This window comes from Sus scrofa, chromosome 2 (assembly GCF_054392235.1).
Source record: "Sus scrofa isolate SSC_HxYL_T2T_F1_AM1 chromosome 2, Sscrofa_HxYL_maternal_Yorkshire_Landrace_v2.0, whole genome shotgun sequence".
NCBI lineage: Eukaryota > Metazoa > Chordata > Mammalia > Artiodactyla > Suidae > Sus > Sus scrofa.
The window spans coordinates 1-12765 of NC_139384.1; positions in this window are offsets into that span (position 1 = coordinate 1).

Consider the following 12765-nt stretch of genomic DNA (forward strand, 5'->3'; position numbering starts at 1 on the left):
ACCCTAACCCTAACCCTAACCCTAATTTTAACCCTAACCCTAACCCTAACCCTAACCCTAACCCTAACCCTAACCCTAACCCTAACCCTAACCCTAACCCTAACCCTAACCCTAACCCTAACCCTAACCCTAACCCTAACCCTAACCCTAACCCTAACCCTAACCCTAACCCTAACCCTAACCCTAACCCTAACCCTAACCCTAACCCTAACCCTAACCCTAACCCTAACCCTAACCCTAACCCTAACCCTAACCCTAACCCTAACCCTAACCCTAACCCTAACCCTAACCCTAACCCTAACCCTAACCCTAACCCTAACCCTAACCCTAACCCTAACCCTAACCCTAACCCTAACCCTAACCCTAACCCTAACCCTAACCCTAACCCTAACCCTAACCCTAACCCTAACCCTAACCCTAACCCTAACCCTAACCCTAACCCTAACCCTAACCCTAACCCTAACCCTAACCCTAACCCTAACCCTAACCCTAACCCTAACCCTAACCCTAACCCTAACCCTAACCCTAACCCTAACCCTAACCCTAACCCTAACCCTAACCCTAACCCTAACCCTAACCCTAACCCTAACCCTAACCCTAACCCTAACCCTAACCCTAACCCTAACCCTAACCCTAACCCTAACCCTAACCCTAACCCTAACCCTAACCCTAACCCTAACCCTAACCCTAACCCTAACCCTAACCCTAACCCTAACCCTAACCCTAACCCTAACCCTAACCCTAACCCTAACCCTAACCCTAACCCTAACCCTAACCCTAACCCTAACCCTAACCCTAACCCTAACCCTAACCCTAACCCTAACCCTAACCCTAACCCTAACCCTAACCCTAACCCTAACCCTAACCCTAACCCTAACCCTAACCCTAACCCTAACCCTAACCCTAACCCTAACCCTAACCCTAACCCTAACCCTAACCCTAACCCTAACCCTAACCCTAACCCTAACCCTAACCCTAACCCTAACCCTAACCCTAACCCTAACCCTAACCCTAACCCTAACCCTAACCCTAACCCTAACCCTAACCCTAACCCTAACCCTAACCCTAACCCTAACCCTAACCCTAACCCTAACCCTAACCCTAACCCTAACCCTAACCCTAACCCTAACCCTAACCCTAACCCTAACCCTAACCCTAACCCTAACCCTAACCCTAACCCTAACCCTAACCCTAACCCTAACCCTAACCCTAACCCTAACCCTAACCCTAACCCTAACCCTAACCCTAACCCTAACCCTAACCCTAACCCTAACCCTAACCCTAACCCTAACCCTAACCCTAACCCTAACCCTAACCCTAACCCTAACCCTAACCCTAACCCTAACCCTAACCCTAACCCTAACCCTAACCCTAACCCTAACCCTAACCCTAACCCTAACCCTAACCCTAACCCTAACCCTAACCCTAACCCTAACCCTAACCCTAACCCTAACCCTAACCCTAACCCTAACCCTAACCCTAACCCTAACCCTAACCCTAACCCTAACCCTAACCCTAACCCTAACCCTAACCCTAACCCTAACCCTAACCCTAACCCTAACCCTAACCCTAACCCTAACCCTAACCCTAACCCTAACCCTAACCCTAACCCTAACCCTAACCCTAACCCTAACCCTAACCCTAACCCTAACCCTAACCCTAACCCTAACCCTAACCCTAACCCTAACCCTAACCCTAACCCTAACCCTAACCCTAACCCTAACCCTAACCCTAACCCTAACCCTAACCCTAACCCTAACCCTAACCCTAACCCTAACCCTAACCCTAACCCTAACCCTAACCCTAACCCTAACCCTAACCCTAACCCTAACCCTAACCCTAACCCTAACCCTAACCCTAACCCTAACCCTAACCCTAACCCTAACCCTAACCCTAACCCTAACCCTAACCCTAACCCTAACCCTAACCCTAACCCTAACCCTAACCCTAACCCTAACCCTAACCCTAACCCTAACCCTAACCCTAACCCTAACCCTAACCCTAACCCTAACCCTAACCCTAACCCTAACCCTAACCCTAACCCTAACCCTAACCCTAACCCTAACCCTAACCCTAACCCTAACCCTAACCCTAACCCTAACCCTAACCCTAACCCTAACCCTAACCCTAACCCTAACCCTAACCCTAACCCTAACCCTAACCCTAACCCTAACCCTAACCCTAACCCTAACCCTAACCCTAACCCTAACCCTAACCCTAACCCTAACCCTAACCCTAACCCTAACCCTAACCCTAACCCTAACCCTAACCCTAACCCTAACCCTAACCCTAACCCTAACCCTAACCCTAACCCTAACCCTAACCCTAACCCTAACCCTAACCCTAACCCTAACCCTAACCCTAACCCTAACCCTAACCCTAACCCTAACCCTAACCCTAACCCTAACCCTAACCCTAACCCTAACCCTAACCCTAACCCTAACCCTAACCCTAACCCTAACCCTAACCCTAACCCTAACCCTAACCCTAACCCTAACCCTAACCCTAACCCTAACCCTAACCCTAACCCTAACCCTAACCCTAACCCTAACCCTAACCCTAACCCTAACCCTAACCCTAACCCTAACCCTAACCCTAACCCTAACCCTAACCCTAACCCTAACCCTAACCCTAACCCTAACCCTAACCCTAACCCTAACCCTAACCCTAACCCTAACCCTAACCCTAACCCTAACCCTAACCCTAACCCTAACCCTAACCCTAACCCTAACCCTAACCCTAACCCTAACCCTAACCCTAACCCTAACCCTAACCCTAACCCTAACCCTAACCCTAACCCTAACCCTAACCCTAACCCTAACCCTAACCCTAACCCTAACCCTAACCCTAACCCTAACCCTAACCCTAACCCTAACCCTAACCCTAACCCTAACCCTAACCCTAACCCTAACCCTAACCCTAACCCTAACCCTAACCCTAACCCTAACCCTAACCCTAACCCTAACCCTAACCCTAACCCTAACCCTAACCCTAACCCTAACCCTAACCCTAACCCTAACCCTAACCCTAACCCTAACCCTAACCCTAACCCTAACCCTAACCCTAACCCTAACCCTAACCCTAACCCTAACCCTAACCCTAACCCTAACCCTAACCCTAACCCTAACCCTAACCCTAACCCTAACCCTAACCCTAACCCTAACCCTAACCCTAACCCTAACCCTAACCCTAACCCTAACCCTAACCCTAACCCTAACCCTAACCCTAACCCTAACCCTAACCCTAACCCTAACCCTAACCCTAACCCTAACCCTAACCCTAACCCTAACCCTAACCCTAACCCTAACCCTAACCCTAACCCTAACCCTAACCCTAACCCTAACCCTAACCCTAACCCTAACCCTAACCCTAACCCTAACCCTAACCCTAACCCTAACCCTAACCCTAACCCTAACCCTAACCCTAACCCTAACCCTAACCCTAACCCTAACCCTAACCCTAACCCTAACCCTAACCCTAACCCTAACCCTAACCCTAACCCTAACCCTAACCCTAACCCTAACCCTAACCCTAACCCTAACCCTAACCCTAACCCTAACCCTAACCCTAACCCTAACCCTAACCCTAACCCTAACCCTAACCCTAACCCTAACCCTAACCCTAACCCTAACCCTAACCCTAACCCTAACCCTAACCCTAACCCTAACCCTAACCCTAACCCTAACCCTAACCCTAACCCTAACCCTAACCCTAACCCTAACCCTAACCCTAACCCTAACCCTAACCCTAACCCTAACCCTAACCCTAACCCTAACCCTAACCCTAACCCTAACCCTAACCCTAACCCTAACCCTAACCCTAACCCTAACCCTAACCCTAACCCTAACCCTAACCCTAACCCTAACCCTAACCCTAACCCTAACCCTAACCCTAACCCTAACCCTAACCCTAACCCTAACCCTAACCCTAACCCTAACCCTAACCCTAACCCTAACCCTAACCCTAACCCTAACCCTAACCCTAACCCTAACCCTAACCCTAACCCTAACCCTAACCCTAACCCTAACCCTAACCCTAACCCTAACCCTAACCCTAACCCTAACCCTAACCCTAACCCTAACCCTAACCCTAACCCTAACCCTAACCCTAACCCTAACCCTAACCCTAACCCTAACCCTAACCCTAACCCTAACCCTAACCCTAACCCTAACCCTAACCCTAACCCTAACCCTAACCCTAACCCTAACCCTAACCCTAACCCTAACCCTAACCCTAACCCTAACCCTAACCCTAACCCTAACCCTAACCCTAACCCTAACCCTAACCCTAACCCTAACCCTAACCCTAACCCTAACCCTAACCCTAACCCTAACCCTAACCCTAACCCTAACCCTAACCCTAACCCTAACCCTAACCCTAACCCTAACCCTAACCCTAACCCTAACCCTAACCCTAACCCTAACCCTAACCCTAACCCTAACCCTAACCCTAACCCTAACCCTAACCCTAACCCTAACCCTAACCCTAACCCTAACCCTAACCCTAACCCTAACCCTAACCCTAACCCTAACCCTAACCCTAACCCTAACCCTAACCCTAACCCTAACCCTAACCCTAACCCTAACCCTAACCCTAACCCTAACCCTAACCCTAACCCTAACCCTAACCCTAACCCTAACCCTAACCCTAACCCTAACCCTAACCCTAACCCTAACCCTAACCCTAACCCTAACCCTAACCCTAACCCTAACCCTAACCCTAACCCTAACCCTAACCCTAACCCTAACCCTAACCCTAACCCTAACCCTAACCCTAACCCTAACCCTAACCCTAACCCTAACCCTAACCCTAACCCTAACCCTAACCCTAACCCTAACCCTAACCCTAACCCTAACCCTAACCCTAACCCTAACCCTAACCCTAACCCTAACCCTAACCCTAACCCTAACCCTAACCCTAACCCTAACCCTAACCCTAACCCTAACCCTAACCCTAACCCTAACCCTAACCCTAACCCTAACCCTAACCCTAACCCTAACCCTAACCCTAACCCTAACCCTAACCCTAACCCTAACCCTAACCCTAACCCTAACCCTAACCCTAACCCTAACCCTAACCCTAACCCTAACCCTAACCCTAACCCTAACCCTAACCCTAACCCTAACCCTAACCCTAACCCTAACCCTAACCCTAACCCTAACCCTAACCCTAACCCTAACCCTAACCCTAACCCTAACCCTAACCCTAACCCTAACCCTAACCCTAACCCTAACCCTAACCCTAACCCTAACCCTAACCCTAACCCTAACCCTAACCCTAACCCTAACCCTAACCCTAACCCTAACCCTAACCCTAACCCTAACCCTAACCCTAACCCTAACCCTAACCCTAACCCTAACCCTAACCCTAACCCTAACCCTAACCCTAACCCTAACCCTAACCCTAACCCTAACCCTAACCCTAACCCTAACCCTAACCCTAACCCTAACCCTAACCCTAACCCTAACCCTAACCCTAACCCTAACCCTAACCCTAACCCTAACCCTAACCCTAACCCTAACCCTAACCCTAACCCTAACCCTAACCCTAACCCTAACCCTAACCCTAACCCTAACCCTAACCCTAACCCTAACCCTAACCCTAACCCTAACCCTAACCCTAACCCTAACCCTAACCCTAACCCTAACCCTAACCCTAACCCTAACCCTAACCCTAACCCTAACCCTAACCCTAACCCTAACCCTAACCCTAACCCTAACCCTAACCCTAACCCTAACCCTAACCCTAACCCTAACCCTAACCCTAACCCTAACCCTAACCCTAACCCTAACCCTAACCCTAACCCTAACCCTAACCCTAACCCTAACCCTAACCCTAACCCTAACCCTAACCCTAACCCTAACCCTAACCCTAACCCTAACCCTAACCCTAACCCTAACCCTAACCCTAACCCTAACCCTAACCCTAACCCTAACCCTAACCTAACCCTAACCCTAACCCTAACCCTAACCCTAACCCTAACCCTAACCCTAACCCTAACCCTAACCCTAACCCTAACCCTAACCCTAACCCTAACCCTAACCCTAACCCTAACCCTAACCCTAACCCTAACCCTAACCCTAACCCTAACCCTAACCCTAACCCTAACCCTAACCCTAACCCTAACCCTAACCCTAACCCTAACCCTAACCCTAACCCTAACCCTAACCCTAACCCTAACCCTAACCCTAACCCTAACCCTAACCCTAACCCTAACCCTAACCCTAACCCTAACCCTAACCCTAACCCTAACCCTAACCCTAACCCTAACCCTAACCCTAACCCTAACCCTAACCCTAACCCTAACCCTAACCCTAACCCTAACCCTAACCCTAACCCTAACCCTAACCCTAACCCTAACCCTAACCCTAACCCTACCCTAACCCTAACCCTAACCCTAACCCTAACCCTAACCCTAACCCTAACCCTAACCCTAACCCTAACCCTAACCCTAACCCTAACCCTAACCCTAACCCTAACCCTAACCCTAACCCTAACCCTAACCCTAACCCTAACCCTAACCCTAACCCTAACCCTAACCCTAACCCTAACCCTAACCCTAACCCTAACCCCTAACCCTAACCCTAACCCTAACCCTAACCCTAACCCTAACCCTAACCCTAACCCTAACCCTAACCCTAACCCTAACCCTAACCCTAACCCTAACCCTAACCCTAACCCTAACCCTAACCCTAACCCTAACCCTAACCCTAACCCTAACCCTAACCCTAACCCTAACCCTAACCCTAACCCTAACCCTAACCCTAACCCTAACCCTAACCCTAACCCTAACCCTAACCCTAACCCTAACCCTAACCCTAACCCTAACCCTAACCCTAACCCTAACCCTAACCCTAACCCTAACCCTAACCCTAACCCTAACCCTAACCCTAACCCTAACCCTAACCCTAACCCTAACCCTAACCCTAACCCTAACCCTAACCCTAACCCTAACCCTAACCCTAACCCTAACCCTAACCCTAACCCTAACCCTAACCCTAACCCTAACCCTAACCCTAACCCTAACCCTAACCCTAACCCTAACCCTAACCCTAACCCTAACCCTAACCCTAACCCTAACCCTAACCCTAACCCTAACCCTAACCCTAACCCTAACCCTAACCCTAACCCTAACCCTAACCCTAACCCTAACCCTAACCCTAACCCTAACCCTAACCCTAACCCTAACCCTAACCCTAACCCTAACCCTAACCCTAACCCTAACCCTAACCCTAACCCTAACCCTAACCCTAACCCTAACCCTAACCCTAACCCTAACCCTAACCCTAACCCTAACCCTAACCCTAACCCTAACCCTAACCCTAACCCTAACCCTAACCCTAACCCTAACCCTAACCCTAACCCTAACCCTAACCCTAACCCTAACCCTAACCCTAACCCTAACCCTAACCCTAACCCTAACCCTAACCCTAACCCTAACCCTAACCCTAACCCTAACCCTAACCCTAACCCTAACCCTAACCCTAACCCTAACCCTAACCCTAACCCTAACCCTAACCCTAACCCTAACCCTAACCCTAACCCTAACCCTAACCCTAACCCTAACCCTAACCCTAACCCTAACCCTAACCCTAACCCTAACCCTAACCCTAACCCTAACCCTAACCCTAACCCTAACCCTAACCCTAACCCTAACCCTAACCCCTAACCCTAACCCTAACCCTAACCCTAACCCTAACCCTAACCCTAACCCTAACCCTAACCCTAACCCTAACCCTAACCCTAACCCTAACCCTAACCCTAACCCTAACCCTAACCCTAACCCTAACCCTAACCCTAACCCTAACCCTAACCCTAACCCTAACCCTAACCCTAACCCTAACCCTAACCCTAACCCTAACCCTAACCCTAACCCTAACCCTAACCCTAACCCTAACCCTAACCCTAACCCTAACCCTAACCCTAACCCTAACCCTAACCCTAACCCTAACCCTAACCCTAACCCTAACCCTAACCCTAACCCTAACCCTAACCCTAACCCTAACCCTAACCCTAACCCTAACCCTAACCCTAACCCTAACCCTAACCCTAACCCTAACCCTAACCCTAACCCTAACCCTAACCCTAACCCTAACCCTAACCCTAACCCTAACCCTAACCCTAACCCTAACCCTAACCCTAACCCTAACCCTAACCCTAACCCTAACCCTAACCCTAACCCTAACCCTAACCCTAACCCTAACCCTAACCCTAACCCTAACCCTAACCCTAACCCTAACCCTAACCCTAACCCTAACCCTAACCCTAACCCTAACCCTAACCCTAACCCTAACCCTAACCCTAACCCTAACCCTAACCCTAACCCTAACCCTAACCCTAACCCTAACCCTAACCCTAACCCTAACCCTAACCCTAACCCTAACCCTAACCCTAACCCTAACCCTAACCCTAACCCTAACCCTAACCCTAACCCTAACCCTAACCCTAACCCTAACCCTAACCCTAACCCTAACCCTAACCCTAACCCTAACCCTAACCCTAACCCTAACCCTAACCCTAACCCTAACCCTAACCCTAACCCTAACCCTAACCCTAACCCTAACCCTAACCCTAACCCTAACCCTAACCCTAACCCTAACCCTAACCCTAACCCTAACCCTAACCCTAACCCTAACCCTAACCCTAACCCTAACCCTAACCCTAACCCTAACCCTAACCCTAACCCTAACCCTAACCCTAACCCTAACCCTAACCCTAACCCTAACCCTAACCCTAACCCTAACCCTAACCCTAACCCTAACCCTAACCCTAACCCTAACCCTAACCCTAACCCTAACCCTAACCCTAACCCTAACCCTAACCCTAACCCTAACCCTAACCCTAACCCTAACCCTAACCCTAACCCTAACCCTAACCCTAACCCTAACCCTAACCCTAACCCTAACCCTAACCCTAACCCTAACCCTAACCCTAACCCTAACCCTAACCCTAACCCTAACCCTAACCCTAACCCTAACCCTAACCCTAACCCTAACCCTAACCCTAACCCTAACCCTAACCCTAACCCTAACCCTAACCCTAACCCTAACCCTAACCCTAACCCTAACCCTAACCCTAACCCTAACCCTAACCCTAACCCTAACCCTAACCCTAACCCTAACCCTAACCCTAACCCTAACCCTAACCCTAACCCTAACCCTAACCCTAACCCTAACCCTAACCCTAACCCTAACCCTAACCCTAACCCTAACCCTAACCCTAACCCTAACCCTAACCCTAACCCTAACCCTAACCCTAACCCTAACCCTAACCCTAACCCTAACCCTAACCCTAACCCTAACCCTAACCCTAACCCTAACCCTAACCCTAACCCTAACCCTAACCCTAACCCTAACCCTAACCCTAACCCTAACCCTAACCCTAACCCTAACCCTAACCCTAACCCTAACCCTAACCCTAACCCTAACCCTAACCCTAACCCTAACCCTAACCCTAACCCTAACCCTAACCCTAACCCTAACCCTAACCCTAACCCTAACCCTAACCCTAACCCTAACCCTAACCCTAACCCTAACCCTAACCCTAACCCTAACCCTAACCCTAACCCTAACCCTAACCCTAACCCTAACCCTAACCCTAACCCTAACCCTAACCCTAACCCTAACCCTAACCCTAACCCTAACCCTAACCCTAACCCTAACCCTAACCCTAACCCTAACCCTAACCCTAACCCTAACCCTAACCCTAACCCTAACCCTAACCCTAACCCTAACCCTAACCCTAACCCTAACCCTAACCCTAACCCTAACCCTAACCCTAACCCTAACCCTAACCCTAACCCTAACCCTAACCCTAACCCTAACCCTAACCCTAACCCTAACCCTAACCCTAACCCTAACCCTAACCCTAACCCTAACCCTAACCCTAACCCTAACCCTAACCCTAACCCTAACCCTAACCCTAACCCTAACCCTAACCCTAACCCTAACCCTAACCCTAACCCTAACCCTAACCCTAACCCTAACCCTAACCCTAACCCTAACCCTAACCCTAACCCTAACCCTAACCCTAACCCTAACCCTAACCCTAACCCTAACCCTAACCCTAACCCTAACCCTAACCCTAACCCTAACCCTAACCCTAACCCTAACCCTAACCCTAACCCTAACCCTAACCCTAACCCTAACCCTAACCCTAACCCTAACCTAACCCTAACCCTAACCCTAACCCTAACCCTAACCCTAACCCTAACCCTAACCCTAACCCTAACCCTAACCCTAACCCTAACCCTAACCCTAACCCTAACCCTAACCCTAACCCTAACCCTAACCCTAACCCTAACCCTAACCCTAACCCTAACCCTAACCCTAACCCTAACCCTAACCCTAACCCTAACCCTAACCCTAACCCTAACCCTAACCCTAACCCTAACCCTAACCCTAACCCTAACCCTAACCCTAACCCTAACCCTAACCCTAACCCTAACCCTAACCCTAACCCTAACCCTAACCCTAACCCTAACCCTAACCCTAACCCTAACCCTAACCCTAACCCTAACCCTAACCCTAACCCTAACCCTAACCCTAACCCTAACCCTAACCCTAACCCTAACCCTAACCCTAACCCTAACCCTAACCCTAACCCTAACCCTAACCCTAACCCTAACCCTAACCCTAACCCTAACCCTAACCCTAACCCTAACCCTAACCCTAACCCTAACCCTAACCCTAACCCTAACCCTAACCCTAACCCTAACCCTAACCCTAACCCTAACCCTAACCCTAACCCTAACCCTAACCCTAACCCTAACCCTAACCCTAACCCTAACCCTAACCCTAACCCTAACCTAACCCTAACCCTAACCCTAACCCTAACCCTAACCCTAACCTAACCCTAACCCTAACCCTAACCCTAACCCTAACCCTAACCCTAACCCTAACCCTAACCCTAACCCTAACCCTAACCCTAACCCTAACCCTAACCCTAACCCTAACCCTAACCCTAACCCTAACCCTAACCCTAACCCTAACCCTAACCCTAACCCTAACCCTAACCCTAACCCTAACCCTAACCCTAACCCTAACCCTAACCCTAACCCTAACCCTAACCCTAACCCTAACCCTAACCCTAACCCTAACCCTAACCCTAACCCTAACCCTAACCCTAACCCTAACCCTAACCCTAACCCTAACCCTAACCCTAACCCTAACCCTAACCCTAACCCTAACCCTAACCCTAACCCTAACCCTAACCCTAACCCTAACCCTAACCCTAACCCTAACCCTAACCCTAACCCTAACCCTAACCCTAACCCTAACCCTAACCCTAACCCTAACCCTAACCCTAACCCTAACCCTAACCCTAACCCTAACCCTAACCCTAACCCTAACCCTAACCCTAACCCTAACCCTAACCCTAACCCTAACCCTAACCCTAACCCTAACCCTAACCCTAACCCTAACCCTAACCCTAACCCTAACCCTAACCCTAACCCTAACCCTAACCCTAACCCTAACCCTAACCCTAACCCTAACCCTAACCCTAACCCTAACCCTAACCCTAACCCTAACCCTAACCCTAACCCTAACCCTAACCCTAACCCTAACCCTAACCCTAACCCTAACCCTAACCCTAACCCTAACCCTAACCCTAACCCTAACCCTAACCCTAACCCTAACCCTAACCCTAACCCTAACCCTAACCCTAACCCTAACCCTAACCCTAACCCTAACCCTAACCCTAACCCTAACCCTAACCCTAACCCTAACCCTAACCCTAACCCTAACCCTAACCCTAACCCTAACCCTAACCCTAACCCTAACCCTAACCCTAACCCTAACCCTAACCCTAACCCTAACCCTAACCCTAACCCTAACCCTAACCCTAACCCTAACCCTAACCCTAACCCTAACCCTAACCCTAACCCTAACCCTAACCCTAACCCTAACCCTAACCCTAACCCTAACCCTAACCCTAACCCTAACCCTAACCCTAACCCTAACCCTAACCCTAACCCTAACCCTAACCCTAACCCTAACCCTAACCCTAACCCTAACCCTAACCCTAACCCTAACCCTAACCCTAACCCTAACCCTAACCCTAACCCTAACCCTAACCCTAACCCTAACCCTAACCCTAACCCTAACCCTAACCCTAACCCTAACCCTAACCCTAACCCTAACCCTAACCCTAACCCTAACCCTAACCCTAACCCTAACCCTAACCCTAACCCTAACCCTAACCCTAACCCTAACCCTAACCCTAACCCTAACCCTAACCCTAACCCTAACCCTAACCCTAACCCTAACCCTAACCCTAACCCTAACCCTAACCCTAACCCTAACCCTAACCCTAACCCTAACCCTAACCCTAACCCTAACCCTAACCCTAACCCTAACCCTAACCCTAACCCTAACCCTAACCCTAACCCTAACCCTAACCCTAACCCTAACCCTAACCCTAACCCTAACCCTAACCCTAACCCTAACCCTAACCCTAACCCTAACCCTAACCCTAACCCTAACCCTAACCCTAACCCTAACCCTAACCCTAACCCTAACCCTAACCCTAACCCTAACCCTAACCCTAACCCTAACCCTAACCCTAACCCTAACCCTAACCCTAACCCTAACCCTAACCCTAACCCTAACCCTAACCCTAACCCTAACCCTAACCCTAACCCTAACCCTAACCCTAACCCTAACCCTAACCCTAACCCTAACCCTAACCCTAACCCTAACCCTAACCCTAACCCTAACCCTAACCCTAACCCTAACCCTAACCCTAACCCTAACCCTAACCCTA